Genomic DNA, 17,635 nt, shown 5'->3' on the forward strand with positions numbered 1-17,635 from the left:
GATTATGTTCCCTCACGACCACGCTCCCACCCCAGCTGGCTATTCAGAACCTTTAGCACCGCCCTCACCCTCTGTCCCTGGTCCCTGCCCTTTCAAACATCCCAGCCCGTCTGAAGGCCACATTCTCACACCAAAGCCCTAGGCCCCCAGGATGGAGCAAGGACAGCGGCTCCTTCAGTAGCCCTGTATTTAGAGCACCTGCAGGGAGACCTTGTGAGGTGGTGGTTTTTCTCCTAACCAGCAAATAAATACGTAAAGCTATCAAAATAGGATCATTAAATTGGGTTAGAAGTGCGTGTGGCTGAATCATTTTCCAAGAGTCCAGTGAAGCACGCCCCTCACCATGGAGGGCTTTGGCCATTGCGTGCCTGGCACTACGAGCTTTCTTCGTGAAGGAGGCCATATGGCTGAGATGTATCGTGAGTTTATAGTCTCTTTTAGTCACTCTACTGTCCCCTTCTACCGCTAGCTGCTAAACATGAATCCAAAATGAAATGAGATGAGAGTGTTGGGACTTTTATTTCTGTGCCAACTAAATTATTCATCTCTGGGAGGTTCAGAAGCAAGTGATAGGGTAGCAGACATTTGTGGGAAATTGCAAATGCAAGATTCCCAGGCTGGATCCCAGCTTATAGAAAATACAGAAGGGCCCCCTCAGTCTTTGACCATGAGCAACAAAGAAATATCATCTTCTGCCACAGCCCAGAGCAGTATTCCACACGGAGTCCACGATCTAGTCTAGCCCAGGGTAACCACTCAGGGAAAACTCAGACCGTCAATATCTGACTCCAGCTTCCCCTCCTCCTGGGTGCAGGGGTTCCTGGCTCCTCACTGGAAGGAAAGTAATCTGATCAAGAAGCCACTCTAAGAAATTAATGTCTGAAAATTTCCTCCAACCAAGAGTGTTTGCACTTTCAAAAAGAATCGCCATGGGTAGGCCATTCTTTAGAGAGATGAGAGAAGGAAGGCTTGGGGAGCCAGGGCCCTCACACAAGAGCCCATTTACCATGCTGAATGGACTTTAAAACTCTCTGGACAACCAGGATAAGCTTTCCAACGTGCTGGGTGCTATAAAGAACCTCAGAGCACAAGGTGTCTCTTGTCAATGAGCTGATATTTTGGAGAGGCAAAGCCCACCCCTGGCTCTCAGGGCTGGTCTGGAGGGTGAGTGGAGTTGAGAACAGTTGCTATAGCAACTTTGTATGGTGTTAGGGTAATTATCTACACCAACAATTTCCCCGGACCTGAAAATTTGGAATTAAAAATGTTTACTTTGGACTAGTCAAAATCCTAAAGGGAAACTTCCCCTGTCCCAGAGCCTGGATTTTAACTAAGCCTGACCATGCTTTCTGCCACTTAGCATCCGGGAGACGCGGAGCAGAGGCCCAGCTTTGTGAGCAATCTTAGCCCACCGTTTAGCAGCTGTGTGGCCTGAAGCAAGTTCCTTATCCACTCTCTGCCTCAGTGTCCCCATCTGTAAGCCAAAGACAATTACATAACCTTTCTCATGGGATTCTTAGGAGGCTTCAAGGCGATAATTCAGGTAAAACACTTAGAACACTGCTGGGAACATAACAAGCACTAAAGAAATGTTACCAATTATAATTATTACTATGAATATGATGTGTGTTTTGCAAATGAGGAATTGAAGCTCAGAGAAGTTGAGTAATATGTTCAGGATCTCTCTGTCTCTCTCTCACACACACACTTAGATGGAAGAACAGAAACTCAAATTCAAACCCAGGAATTCTGACCCCAAAGCCCAAGAGCTTAATCATTACAGAGAGTAAGTGTTCTCTGAAAAGATGCCTCCTTACAACCCAGGACTTATTTCTTCAATCTGGGTCTTTTCCAGCCCATAAACTGGAAGAAAAGAGGGAAGTGGGGACATTTGAGAACACCGTGGTGCCTAAGAGGCAAATCTGAGGAAAGAATAAACTTGCAGATCTTGAATTCCAACGTCACCATGGGTGTTCCACCCATTTCACAATTTCCCCCAGATGGGTCCCAACCCTGGGAATCAGACCTAAGGACAGCAGCAAGGACAAGTCCCTGGTGCAAAGCTGCTATGGTTGCTGCTTAAAATTGACTCTGAAGTTGTATTAAGTAGCAAGAAAGCGTCAGCAAACCCAGCCTCCCTGACTCCGACAAGCCTGCGGCAGGCAGGTTATTATTATTATTTATTATTTGTTGATGGATATTCAAAGCCATCAGTCAGGTCTTCCCTCAGGCCAGGAAGCCGAGGAGAAAAGGCAGAGGAAGTCCCGCGCTTGGTTCCCAGAGCTGCTTGGGAACTGAGAGTTATTAAAGTACACTTTGCTATTGCTATCAGCTCTGTGGGGTGCTTTGACCCTACATCTGACTTCAGGCTTCTGCTGTCCCTGCAGCACAGGCAACAGAAAGTCTTACAAATTGCAAAGAGGGACGCTAGGGATGAATGGTGAGGAAGTGGCGAGAAGGAAGAAGATGCTGGGGCTGGTGGAAATGGCGATTTTGTGCCCTTGTTTTGTACACTCTCTGCCTTAACCTTTCATTACTCCATAACCACTGAACTCAACAAGACCTGAAGATGAAGAAACTGCCCAAGGAAGGATGGATGGAGCTATGAATGGCAATAAAAGTTCATGGAATAAGGAAAGAGAAAGACTTATTTGCCACATCATTTCACAAGGGTGAATATTGACCATATTCCTCATTGGGGGTATTCGAACTTTTTTTGACCTTGACTGTGCCTCAGAGTTAAAAATACATTTTGCAATATGCCTCAGACCTCCATGCACACACTTATAAGTATGTGTGCAAAAAAAATGCAAAATTTTCACTTGAATCAATACTCACTTTTACCACACAGGATGTCCTCTGATATCTTCTATCTTATAGTTATCTCTTTTTTAAAAAATCCTGGTGAAGACCCACAAAATTAACATCATACCCAACTTAGACCTTGGGAGTAAGAATCCTCTCAGAATGAAGTCAGGAAACCAACAGTTTTGACAAGCACCCCAGTGGTTCTCTTGCACACGAGATTATGCCTTCGACACTCAGCTACCTCAACTTGCCTTCTCAAGAAACAACTATATATAAAATAGATAACTAATAAGAACCTACTGTAGAGCACAGGGAACTCTTTTCAATACTCTGTAGCGACCTATATGGAAGTAGAATCTAAGAAGGAGTGGATATATGTATATGTATAACTGACTCACTTTGCTATACACCAGAAATTCACACAACATTGTAAATCATCTATACTCCAATAAAAAATTAACTAAGAAAATAAAGACAATTCAATTAAAGAGAAAAAAAGAAACTATTGAAATCATCCAGGAATTCTCAAAGCCTGGAGGTAGCCAGTTTCATAAGGCCTAGCCTTGGTCCATGATGATTAATTTTATGTGGCAACTTGGCTAGGTTATGGTATCCAGTTGTTTGGTCAAGCACTAATCTAGATGCTGCTATGTAGGCATTTTGTAAATGTGAGTAACTATTACAATCAGTTGGCTTTAAGTAAAGCCGGAACTCATGAGTGGAACTCATCCAATCAGTTGAGGGCCTTAAGAGCAAAGATTAAAAAGACTGAGAATTTTTGGAAAAAGAAATTCTGACTCAAGACTAACAGAAATCCTGTCTGAGCTGCCAGCCTGCCCTACATATTACAGACTTACCAGCCCTCATAACCTCATGAGCCAGTTCCTTAAAATAAATCTTTTTATATATTGTATGTGTGTGAATGTATATGTATATATATTCTACATATATATTTATATATTAATATATGTATTTATATGTTCATATATGCATATATATATATAAGCATATATACATAAAACTCTTATTGTTTCCTCCTAGAGGTTTGGTTTCTCTGGAGAATCCTGACTGATACAAAATCTAAAATCACATTTACTATTGAACTTAGTGTTAAAAAGAGAGTATTTATACTCTGGTAACAATTAGAAATTGAAACTAAAGGGAAGGAAGAATGGATTCAGAGACCCAGAACAAGCCCCTGAGCTTGAGGAGTGGGAATGGAGAGAAAAGAGGGTATGTTCCCAAGGCATTTATGAGCTATATTCCATGGGAATTAACTGTCTATTTGTTACAGAGGTTGAAGCAGAAGGAGTACAAAACTACATCCATAGTTTTGACTTGTTGAGTAGAAATACTAAACAGAGTGAGCAGTTTGTGGAGGAAAGATGGTGAATTGAAATTTATACATATTATATCTGTGATTTTGCAAAACTCTGCATGTGAAGATACCTAGTAGGCATCTATACAGCTGTATGTATGCACGTGTGTCTGGATTTTAGAATCAGATCCAATTTAGATAGAGATTTTGGAGTCATTCATATATTATATATGAATAAATAGTATTTATTCATGTTGTATATCTATAAATAGTATTTGAAGAGATGGGAGAGATACGTATAATTAGTAAAGACACAAACTGTCTGGAGGGTATTTATTGGCTCAAATGCTTAAAAAGTACCAAGGTATGCTGGCATTAGATACAGCTGGGTAAAGATGTCCAAATGTTCAAACATCCAAATGTTACCACCAGGAATCTGTCTCTCTTCATCTCCATCTTTTATCTCTGCTTCTCCCCTGTCTAGGTGAGGAAATGGATACCAGCGCCTCCTGGCTGACATCCTACAAGTTTAGTAACCACAAAAAAAGACCATCTCTTTCCAACAGTTCAAGCAAAAGTTCCACACTGTCTAAGATAGCGCCCTACCTTAGTCACTCATCTCACCTTTATTCTACTTTATCACTACCTGATATTATCTTGTTATTTAATTTATGTATTTAATTATTTATTACCTGTCTGTATAACTAGAATATAAACTCCATGAGCTCAGAGATAATTTTGGTCCTTTTCACATTGTGGATTCCCAATCTCTAAAACAGCACCTTCTGGCACATATTAGGTGTTCATTTAATATGTCCTGAATTAGTAGCCTCTGATGGTGGTGAGAGTATTTGCACCAAAGAAATATTACAAATTATGGCTCCCTCCCACCCTGAATTCTGGTTGTTATTTATCGGTACATCAGAATCACATATGCTGAGAGACGTAAAGGTTTTGTCCATCCCATCAAAAGAGATCAGTTTGCTTTCACTAAAGGAAGGGTGGATGGGTACTGGGGGACCAGCTGATGACTGCCATAACAAAGTTGACTAGGAAGAGTTTATAAAACAAACAGAGGGATATATCAAAGACAAAATCTTGTAATACCCAACATTAAAAGGAGAGGTGGGAGAAGAGGAAGCCACAAAGAACGTAGTGAGAAGAGGCAACCAGAAATAATAAAATCAAGTCTATGGTGTTACCGAAGTCAAGGAAAAACTGAATTTCAAGGAGGAACAAATGGTCCATTCTACCTTATACTGCAAAGATCAAGGTACCCTAAGATAGTCATTAAAAGCTACAGTCTTGGCAGTCCTAACGGCACAGTGGAGACTAGTGTTCTCCGTGTTCAGTCTGAGTCCTCCCCTGGTGGGGGGCTGCCACTCTTGCCTGTCCATTTCCTCATGGTGCTGTTTCGACGCCCGACAGCATCCACCAATTTAGAGAATAATGACACAGGAGTTAATTCTAAACCTAAAAGTCATGTGACTATCAGGTGGGAAGTTTTAGAAGAAATTGGAAATTGGTTTACAACCCGAGCCACACAAGCAGCTCAGAAAACCCAGAACACTAAAGTGCCTGTTCCACCCACCAAAACAACAAATGTCAACAAGCACCCAAAACCTACTGCTTCTGTGAAACCAGTACAGATGGACGTGTTGGCTCCAAAGGGTCCTTCTCTCACACCTCAGGATGTCTCCATGAAGGAAGAGAACCTCTGCCAAGCCTTCTCTGATGCCTTGCTCTACAAAATTGAGGATATTGATACTGAGGACTAGGAGAACCCTCAGCTCTGCAGCGACTATGTGAAGGATATCTACCAGTATGTAGGCAGCTTGAAGTGCGGCAGTCCATAAACATTTCTTAGATGGGAGAGATATAAATGGCCGCATGTGTGCCATGCTGGTGGACTGGCTGGTACAAGTGCAGTCCAAGTTCAGGCTGCTGCAGGAAACGCTGTACATGTGTGTTGCCATCATGGACCGATATTCACAGGCTCAGCCAGTCTCTCCTGAGAAGCTTCCACTGGTTGGCATTATGGCACTGCTCTTGGCTTCCAAGTATGAGGAAATGTTTTCTCCAAACATTGAAGACTTTGTTTACATCACCAACAGTGCTTACACCAGTTCTCAAATTTGAGAAATGTAAACTCTGATTTTGAAAGAACTGAAATTTGAGCTGAGTCGACCGTTGCCACTCTATTTCTAAGGCAGGCATCGAAAGCCGGGAATGTCGATGTTGAATAGCACACTTCAGCCAAATTCTTGATGGAGCTGACTCTCATTGACTATGACATGGTGCCCTATCACTGTTCAAAGGTGGTGGCAGGCACTTCCTGCCTATCCCAGAAGGTTCTAGCCAAGGAAAATGGAACTTGAAGCAGCAGCTTTAAGTTACACCGGCTACATAGAGAGCGAGGTGCTGAAGGTCATGTGGCACCTGGCCAAAAACATCGGGCGCGTCAACAAGAACATGACCAAGTTCACCACCGTCAAGAATAAGTATGCAAGTAGCAAACTCCTGACGATCAGCACAATTCCTCAGCTGAACTCAAAAGCCATCCAGGAGCTCGCCTCACCTCTGTTGGGACAGTCCTAAGCTCCAGGGCCCTGGGGAAGAGTATGTCGTCTGTGCACTTTGTCTTGCTGATCTGGAATTCCTGAGTTTGTATAAAGTCCTCTGGTCTATTTCATGAAACCTCTTCTCAGACCGGTTTTTTAAATGTATATTGAAGAAAAATAAAGCTATTGATTTTCTTAAGGTAAAAAAAAAAAAAAGCTAGGGTCTTTACTTGATCGATAAGATGGCAAGATTCTGACATCCACTGGTCCACATTTCTCTGTTTAGATTTAATGCATCTAAAGTCAGTCAGTGAATAAGGAGATTTTATCTTGCTTTATAAGACACTTATCTCTTTTTCTCAACTATTGGGGTTCTCTGTGCCTACTGAGTAAAAACAGAGCTCTATACTTCATGTGGCTCATTGGGATAACATTGGCACAACAGGTACTATTCTCCCTTTGGGTGATCTCACCTTCAAAAGCCCAATTTGGGAATGGAAGATACAGATAACTAGTGATCCTATGGAAGGACTTCCATACGAAGTCTCCAAACTAAGTTTTCAGCTTAGACTGGAAACCACTGTTAATTTTGTGTTTTGGGATATTTGTTTACTGCAGAGCTACTCAGTCAAGAAAAAGGAGGGTTACCTGACGCAGGGCTGAGTTTGCCAGTCGCTTCCTGTCGGCATGTCCCAACATTCCATCTAAATTCTAGGAGTCTGATCAGGAACCATTAATATCACAAACCTAGGAGACAAGACCTACATCACAAGTCCCCAAATGTGCACTAACACTAAGCTCTGTGATCCTACTTAAGTCACTCAACTGTTCTAAACCTCTATTTTCTATGAGAAGAGGGGTTGGACTACACCATTTAAAATGTGTCTTCGGCTCTACATTTCTGTTTCTGTAGTTTTAACTACTCCTGTATTCCCAATTATCTACCATCATATGGAGTATTTCAGTAAATATCCACTGAAGGATTGAAGGGTGAAGAGGCAAAATATTATCTAGCCATCATATCCATACCAGAAAAAAAGTGATGGGGAAAACATAGGCAAGCTACAACCAAGAAAAGTAACATCAGGCCATGATGTTATAATTTATGGATTCAGAATAAGGGCTTTCTGTCTTGGCTCCCATTTGAAACTTGCTTATTACTATAAATTCTAGAAGACCCTCTTTTAACAGTCTCCTTTATATTATGACCCTACCCCATGGACAGTTTTGTAACACAACGATGAAAAGCCCCTTCCTTACTTTCAGCATTTCACTGACCACCATTGTCATTAGAATGGACCCCCATCACTGGCACTAGCTAAACTGAAGAGATAATTTGTATCAATTAGAGCTTTTTGGTAGAAAGCAATAGAAATTGACTTAGGGGGGAAAAAAAGTAATTGCAAGTTTACTGTGAGGCTTTGCAGAATAAACCGAAGAGGTGGTTAACGAAGCACAAGAAGGACAAGAACCCAGCAGCTCAGGGATATCAGTCACTCAGGATGCATTCTCCAGAGCATTGTTATCAGATGGCTCAGCTTTCTTCTGTCTCTATGTATCTCTGCCTGAGATTCAAATGCTGGGGGAAAAAAAGCTGATTGGCCTGTTCTGGGTCATTATACTTACCCCTGGGATCAAAGAGCAGTGACTCGTCCCAGAAGAACGGCGTGCATACAGTCTACGCATATGTCTGTGCGTGTATGTGCATGTGTGTAGCTACATCCATATCTGGTATTTGTACTATGAGTGTATGTGTGGATACGGGTGTGCATTGTCTTTTTATATGTACAGGTGCACATGTGCAGCAGAAGACCATGCCGGGAAGATACAGTTCACAGGATCAGGTACTTTTTGGTAAAGTCTTTCAGATGTTCTTGAATTTCAGTAACCTACCCTACCAGCTATGTAACTAGCTATATAACCTATTATGTCTTACTCTCGTTTATAAAATGGGAATGCCAATACTTACTTTGTTCTAAGGATAAAAAAAAAAAAGAAAGACAATGCCTGTATGCAATAGCAGTAAAACTGGCACAATAACCTCAATAAATAGGAGTTAATATTCTTACTATCTTATTATCTCTGAGATAGGCTAGGATGTTCGTAAATAGGTCAAAATCAAGTCAAAAAAAGTTCTATTCAATCTCATTCTTTCTGCCCCAAGAGCATCCACATCGGGAAAGTCACTCTGTCCCCATCCCCAGGAGGCTACTCCCTCACTCTCAACTCAGAGGCTTTGCTAATGTGCTTCTTTCCACCTGGAATACTCTTTTCTTGTAATCCCAGTCTCAAATTCTAACCCCTTCAGGACTGCGTTTCAACCCACGACCCCCAGTAAGCCTTTGTCGAGACCTCCAGATCTCCAATCTCCTGCTCCTCTGAGTGACAACAACACTTACAGGGAGATGGTGACTATAGTCCTCCGGGGGTCCTGCACTGAAAGGGATTCTGAAACCAAGACCAGGCCCAGAATCAGCAGGAAAGAGGGCCACAAGAATTAGAGTTGATGGCATGGGGTGCACGCAGTAAGCGCTGTGACGTACTTGGCGGGAGGTTGTGGCGCCTTCTGCGCTAGTCTTTGGTTGTACAGTGTGTTGGACTGCTCACTAAATGACCCATGTGTGCTCTTCCCTTGAAACCAAGGAAATGATAATGGTAGTACTTCCTGAGCTCTTAATCCTTCTATCCCACTCTAACTCGTGTGGTGCTGAGCATGAGGCAGGGGATCTATCAGGGCTGGTAGGAGGCTGAATTCATTCCTTGACTGGTAGCCAAAAAGCATGAGGTCTTGTACTACAAACTGAGAGCATCTGGGGACAATGAACAAATGCAATCCCACAATCTTCTCAGCAGGGAACATGGGGACAGGGGCAGGATCATGACTTTCTGAGTTAGACTAAACTGAGTTAAACTCCAGTATACCTATTAATTGGGTCACATTATGGCCAAGTCATATAACCACACCAAATTTCAGTTTCCCTGTCCAAAAGGAATGGCACTAACAATATCCACATTACATGTCATTGAGAGGATTAGAAAAAAAATCAAACATATAAAAGATTTGGTCCAGATCTGGAAAAAGATGAAGCATTCAGTATATCTGAGTTTCATTTTAAGATATGAATGAAGGATTTGAAAAGAGCTCAGGAAGTACTAACATTATCATTTCCTTGTCATCACCGTGTGGCAATCTGGTTTCCCTGGAAGACAGTCCATACCAATCCTCCTTGGATCATGCCTGTGTAGCTTTTGCAAGGAATCCTCTCTTCCCTTCCCACTTGGCCCCTACCATGACCTCCCAGAAAATGGTCTGCCCTCTCACCACCCTCTTGGCTGGTAATTTGGAAATCTCCCTACCATCGCAATAGGCTCTCTTCACAAAATAGGTGCGGGGGCTGGAGAGTCCAGACATGCTTTCCACTGAGTCAAGCCTGTATTTCTCAGGTTGGAGTTTAGCACACTTATATGTGTGAAACATCAGCCAGGATCAACAGAGACCGTGGATTACCCTTGCTTATGTAATTTTCTGGGGAAATCCAAGGCATTAAAATCACTAACCACGCAGCATCAGTTGACACAGTACCTCATTTTAGAGCTAAAAGTCAATCTGCGATAAACTATATATATTCCAAGCCATAGATAGAGCATTTACTTTTTAAAAGAGCCCCTATTTATTGAGTGCTTACTATGTGCTAGGCAGTATGCTAAGAACTTAATAGACACAGTCATATTTTATCCTCCCAACAACCCTCAGTGGTAGTACAAACTATCGCTTCTCTTCAAATCTATATAAAACCCTGTCATTATCTGAAATAGTGTGTTTCACTGGTAACTAAAATACACAGGGACATTACTGCCCCCTGGGCTATACCTCTGCCCTGCCAAACACTCACACAATCATCAGGAATCCAATAGGGAGAGATGCCCCAGGGCAAAGCTCCCATTTCTGCTCCAGAGCACCCAGAGACTTCCTCCTAGAAAGTCCATTAGCCCTGAAAGGCATCACTGGTGTAAATCACCACACAGCACTCAAGGAGAATATAGTTATTATAACAATTGCTGCATTGCATGATGCTCATGCCATCCAGAAATGTAGGTCTAATTAGCTCTAAGCTGCAGAAGATTTGAGTACAGTAGTTTCATTTTGGCTTAATGCTCAGTGCCTGGTGTAAAATCTGAATTTATTACTCCTTTTTTTAATCATTTCTGCATGGCTCAACCAGTTGTATCAAAACTACTGCATGTTACAGACTTTAAAAAGTGATTCCCTGTAGGCATTTTAAGGTATAGGATCTATTATGGGAAGATATATATTTGACAGCATTCTGTTTATTACTCATTTCCGCTACGTTGTTCATGAACATAGTGAAAGATGTTCACAGTGGTAAGTAACATTTTATTCCAGGAAAAAGAAACAGGGGCAACTTCCTTCAGTATGTACTAGAAACAGCATGTCAGCAACTACAGGACTAATAGATGAATTCTTTGCATACTCCATCAAGACCCTCATAAACAAAAGAGACTGTTTTAATACTACATATCACCCTAGATTTCAACCAAAAATATTTTCTTATTTAAAGTAGTGTGTCAGAATTCCCTGGCGGTCCAGTGGTTAAGACTCTGTGCTTTCATTGCCTGTGTGTGCAGGTTCAATCTCTGGTTGGGAACTAGGATCCCACAGTCTGTGTGGTGGGTATAAATAAAAATAGTATGTCTCAGCAGTGCACAATCTGTTACACTTCTGAACATTTTAAAAAGCCAAACCCAGGTAACCTCATCTCTCCTGCTTTGGTCCTCAAGACTACCTGTTTAGAAATGGGAAGTGAAGATATCTTTGTCATTTGTTCTCCCATTTACTTATTCCGTTTGTATCTGAACTAGTGCAGCTCTTTTCTCGAGATGTTGAAGGGAGATGCCTCAAAGAGGTCCCACTTTCAGGAATGACCTCAGGCACTACTTCCTAACTACACTCCACACTTGCTTGCTCAGCTTCAGTCTCTCTAATTTCTCTCCTTATCATTGTTCCTTGGCTCCCTAGGTGTGGCTCTGGTCAGATTCTCTGCTTGGCTCTCAGTCTGGCTTTACCACAGATATTCACCTTAGGATTGCTTTGCAGCCCTTGGGTCACTCCCAACCCATCCCAGGGAATCTGAATCTAGGTCCAGTGGCCTGAAGACTCCAACTGTCTAAAGTTCAGGTAATATTTTTGAAGACAGGAGGTTTCAGGTAAAATGTAAAATTTACTGAGGCAACTGACCCTACTCAATTCCTGTGCACATATAAGATCTTTGGTGTGGGGTCTTTTCTGCTACCCTTCGTGCTCCTCACCAAAGTCTATGGAGCCCAGAGCTCTGTTCTTCATAATGGCTTAGTATAGAGCTGGGCCAAGTGTCTTCATGGCAAAGTTGACCCAGAGCCCGACCTCACTGAGCTACCAAATCAATCAACCTAGGCATTACCTACTTCCAGAATTCTTCCTATGTGCAATTACTCTATCATTTAAACCCATTTTCATTGGATATTCTGTTACATGCAGCCAAAGCATTATGATTAAATTGCTAGGAATACTATAATCTTCCATTCTTGAAGTATACAAACAAGTAGAGAAGAATGGACATGGACCTGATACTTGGATCTTGGAGGCACATCTTAACTCCCTCAGTGGTGCAACTTCATTTACTGTTTTATCTGTCTCTCTATTGAAATGTAAGCTTCTTAAGAGTCTAATTCCCTGTTTGGAGAGAGAGTATACTATCAATTGAGACTTTTACAAACTCAAACATCTTGGTTGGATGCCACTGCCAATTACTAGTTGTATGATCTTAAGCAAGTGATTTAATCACTCTAATTCAAAAAAGTGAGAAAAATAATATGTGCCATAATATCCACATTATAGAATTATTGTACAATAAACTGAGATAATTCATGTGATAAAGAAACTTATCTTAGCACAAAATGTAAGAATTTTTAAAGAAGTTAATGTTTTAGTTTTATATATTCACCATCCACCTAGAATGCATCTTGACATTTAAAAAAAGACTGTTGAGTGAACGAGCGACTGAACAGACGGATGACTTAGTGAATGAATGAATGAATATCGACTTTGTTGCTTTGAGTATTCCAGGAGGCATACATTTTTGAGATTTGAGACATTTAAAATCAGTTTGTGGTGTGATTATGGCCTAAAATCATAGACTTTTCAGTTGTTTTATATCAAATGTAATGGTTCCTTATTCATTCTTAAAAATATCTGGGAAAGATTTGCCCCAAAGAAATGGATTGTCTTTTTTAGTAAATATTCTTTTCTTGCTTTTGTCCCCAAGGACACAGAGCAGAAACACCTCTCACTTTCAGGCCTGATATCAGCTTTCCAAAGCGGAAGGCTAGCTCTGACTTCTGAGACTAGGCCTCAGCGGACCCTCTCCATCTCCTGACTTTGGGAAGCTGCTCCAAGTGGCTGCTTGGTAGTAAGCAGGGGTCACAGGGTGCACTGAGTTCTCAGGGTTGACAGCACTGGAACAGGACCAAAGACACCTCAGACGGAGAGTAGTGTCACAGCCAGAAAGATATTCAGGCTCTCAATACCCAGGTATCCAGCACTTGGAGAGGGTGCTGGGGGACAGCAGCTCTCCTTCTTCCTTAGGACCACGAGCTGCTTGAGAATACTGGCTACTTAGAGCTTTAAGGGGAGTCCCTCTGTGAGAACTGCTCAGAGAATTTCGCAGAAGGAAGAGGCCTTGCCCAGCATTTTGTTCCTTCTCCAGTAGCAACCCACCTCCAGTGACTGCTCATTTCTGAGGTTTAGCCTTAATTCTTAATCCTTGCCTTAATTCAGGGCAACCCAAGGGCCATCCCAGAGCTGAGGCCACGACGTTGCTGCAATTACCAATCAGTTCTACATCTACCTCTATCCCATCGCACTTCTTCATTTCACTTGCTACTCCTGTGAACAAGCCCTAGGAAATCTCCTGAGTACTAGTCACAGCATTCCGTTCCAGGAAGTCTGACCTAAAATAGAATTGTTTTAGGTGGGCAATGAATAGCCCAGAATTCTCATAGACTTTATACTGGAGGGGAAGGAAGGGGGAAGGAGTGAGAAAAGGAAATAAATAAAAATATAACATATCAAACAGGGATAAATATTATGAAAACAAATGAAACAAAGTAAGGAGAATGAAAAATGAACTGGATGCTGTTTTCAATAGTCTCATTAGAGTACTCCTCCTTGATAAGGGGCATTTGAGCAGACGCCTGAATGAAATGAGTGAAATGTGTCAGAATCTGAAAGAATATTTCAGGCAGAGGCAAGGGCAAGTGCAAAGGGCCTGAGGAGATGTGTTTAGTGTACTTGCAGAATAGTGTGAAATCCTGAGTGGCTGGACAGAGTGAAAGAAGGGGAGAACAAGTTGTATTTCACGTTTTTAAGCAATTCTTCTGGCTACTATGTGAAAATGAGATTGGGACAGGGGACAAAGGTGACAGTAGAAAGACCAGTTTGGAGGTTAATATAATACTCAGACAAGAGATAGCCAGCCCCAGATAATCAAAGAATAGGAGCATCTTCTTACATGCAAATCTGTGAGTTATGTTAGAAAACACACCCTCCCGTGTATATGCCCCCCAATTAGTTAGAAGTTCAGGGTCCCTTTTAAAGGTTCTAGTCACCAATTGTAATGTATGTTTGTGTGTGTATGTATTAGATTGGAAGGGGGAGGGGGAGTCCTCCATACATCCAAGCAATTCTCTAGCACCAGTTAGGTATTCTACAATTCAATTCAATCCTTATACTGTTAGGGGAAGCACTCTGATTGAAACCGCCCACTCTGGCCAGGCACCATAGTAACTATTTGCATGAGTTGTTTTATGACAGGAGATCCTGATAAGGAATACGGGACTAATAAGCCACCACCAACCAGAAGAGTTCAGGAAAGGTTGAAAGGAGACACCGCGAGTCCATCCACTTCCCAGAATCCCTCTCGCTAGCATCCATCTTGGCTGAGCAATGTGTGGGCCACCAGGAAAGACTCTGAATTAGAATGATTGGCCAAAGACCACCCGGAAACTAATCCCATCACTATAAAACCTGACACTGCGAGCCCCGTGGCAGAGCAGTTTTCCTGGGTTCCCTTACCCTACTGCTCTCCACCCGGGTGCTCTTTCCCAATAAAATCTCTTGCTTTGTCAGCAGATGTGTCTCCTTGGACAATTCATTTCCGAGTGTTAGACAAGAGCCCAGTTTCGGGCCTTGGAAGGGGTCCCCCTTCCTACAACAATACTATCTATCTGAATTTAACATCAGATTCCTTAGGTTACGCGCTCAGGCCCACAGGGCTGCCCACCTCTTTAGAGACTATTCATTCACAAGCCCAGATGCTTCTGACTGACCTATGCTTTTGACAAACTGGTTATAAATCTGAGGTTCCAGTGACATACTTCTTGGGGTTCAATTATTTCACTAGAATGGCTCAGGGAACTCAGAGAAACATTTTGCTAACTAGATTACCAGTTTACTTTAAAAAGTATATAATTCAGAATACAAATGAATGCCCAGATGGAAGAGATGCATAAGACAAGGTATGTGGAAAGGTCATGGAACATCCATGCCACTCTCCCCAAATATCCATGTGTCCACCAACCCACAAGCTCTTTGAACCCTGTCCTTTGGGGTTTTATAGGGCTTGATCACATAGGCATCATTGATTAAGTCAATGGTGATTGGTGCTGAACTCCATTTTCAAGCCCCTCTTCTATCCCCAGAGGTCAGGGGACAGGGGTGGAGAGGGTAAGCGGGGGAATGAAAGTTTCAATTCTCTAATCACATGTTTGACTTCATTAGCAACCAGCCCCCATTCTTAACCTCATTAGCCTAACAAAAGACAACTTTATGTTCTTTTCACATAGGAAATTCCAAGGGTTTAGAAGCTCTGTGACAGAAATGGGGACAAAGACCAAATATATATTTTTTTATTATAAATAACAATATTACACCCTACAACCCTCGTTTCAGAAGACTGTCAGAGGAAACTACTTTCTCCAGAAATGAGTTATCCATCACAGCAGGTATTTAACAGGAGACCCAAGGACATAATAGTTACAAAGGTGCTAAGAAGTAATCTGACTCCAGATATACAAAATACTTAAAGTAGATTTGCTGATGGATTAGATATGGTTTTGGAAAGGAAGAAAAGAAGGACAGAAAAAAGGAAGGAAAGAAGGAGGAAGGGGGACAGGAAAGGGGGAGAGAAAGAGGGAGGGAGGGAGAGAGTAAACAATAACTTTCGAGGTTTAGTCTGAGCAACTAAGACAAAAGATAAAAGGAAATTGTTAAATTTTAATCCTGTTAAGTTTGAGTCACCTTTAGATACTTAAATGAAGCTTTGAATAAGGAATTGGGACTCTGAAGTTAAAAAGAAAGATCCAAGTTATAGATATGAATTTGGTTGTTATTGGCATACATGGTATTAAAAGCTGTGAACCTGATGCGGTCATCAAGAGAATTCAGGGCCCAAGAGTACTCCAGTATTTACAAATCTAGGTGGTAAGAAGGAACCAGGAAAGGATACTGAGAAGGAACAATAATGAGGTAGGAAAAAATCAAGTATGGTGTCCTGGAAGGCAGGTAAAGGAAGTATATAATGAAAAAGGGAGCAATCAACTGCTAATAGATTGAGCAAGATGCATACCAAGAATTGACATTTGGACTTGGCAACATGGAATTTAATTACTAGCAACTTGGATAAGAACTGTTTGTCAGTGGTGAGGACAAAAGCCTTTGGAAGAGTTCACAAAAGAATGGCAGAAGGGAACTCCAGTTGAATAACAATTATCTGGAGTTCTGGGTAACTCTGAATAATAGAATTATCTGGAGTTCTGGTCTAAGACTCTGAAGTTAAGCCCAACTTCAAGGACTGTTGTATTCAATTAGCAGTGTCTGCCATGACTACAGGATAGGAAAACTGTGGTATTTATGCCACATATTTACTATTCTGTTCCAGGATATATAGTGACTCATTCCATATTTTCTATATACCTTTTTATGCTATCATTCATTTGAGGCACTCATTAACAGTTAATTTTATATTATTCCAATAAACTTTTGGTTTCTCAACATCCAGATGTTCTTGAGTATAAAAGGGTGTTTTACTAAGTTACATACCTTAGTTGGATAGTTTTAAACCAGTTTCCAGTGTACCACATAAAGCAATTTATGAGATACTGCAGTGTCCTGAAAGAATTTGAGATGTCTCAAAAAGACATCACATCTCTCTGAATAACTAATTGACTAAGTAAAGGGGCTTAGAAAGGGTAGGAAAACATTTGTCTATATAGTGCACACTTGCATTTCCTGCCTCCCTGTTCCCTGGGAGTCAGGACTAGATAATACAGATTTGTGTATATCTATATATGTGTGTATATATGTGTGTGTGTGTGTGTGTGTGTGTGTGTGTGTGTATTGGAGAAGGCAATGGCACCCCCCTCCAGTACTTTTGCCTGGAAAATCCCATGGACGGAGGAGCCTAGAAGGCTGTAGTCCATGGGGTCGCTGAGGGTCGGACACAACTGAGCGACTTCACTTTCACTTTTCACTTTCCTGCATTGGAGAAGGAAATGGCAACCCACTCCAGTGTTCTTGCCTGGAGAATCCCAGGGACTGGGGAGCCTGATGGGCTGCCGTCTACGGGGTCGCACAGAGTCGGACACGACTGAAGCGACTTAGCAGTAGCAGGAGCAGCGTATATATATATATGTATATATACATATTTTATGCAGATATTTCATTTGCACTGAAGGTCAAATGAGGTTGCTCCATCAAATGGCCACAATGTACAGGAAGAGAAACTTGTAGACACAAGAGGTACGCAGAAACATTAAAATTTAATTCAGTGGGCAACTGATTCCCATTAAGACCATACTTGCTTCAGGTTTTGTTTTGTCCTAATCTCCAGAA

At 41.7% G+C, this 17,635-nt stretch overlaps 1 pseudogene; it reads left to right on the top strand.

Annotated features, from left to right (window-relative positions):
- The first annotated feature begins 5,529 nt into the window (after positions 1-5,529).
- On the top strand, positions 5,530-6,724 carry LOC120864376 (annotated as a pseudogene).
- The last annotated feature ends 10,911 nt before the right edge of the window (positions 6,725-17,635 follow it).

Source organism: Oryx dammah, unplaced genomic scaffold (assembly GCF_014754425.2).
Source record: "Oryx dammah isolate SB20612 unplaced genomic scaffold, SCBI_Odam_1.1 HiC_scaffold_5, whole genome shotgun sequence".
Taxonomy (NCBI): domain Eukaryota; kingdom Metazoa; phylum Chordata; class Mammalia; order Artiodactyla; family Bovidae; genus Oryx; species Oryx dammah.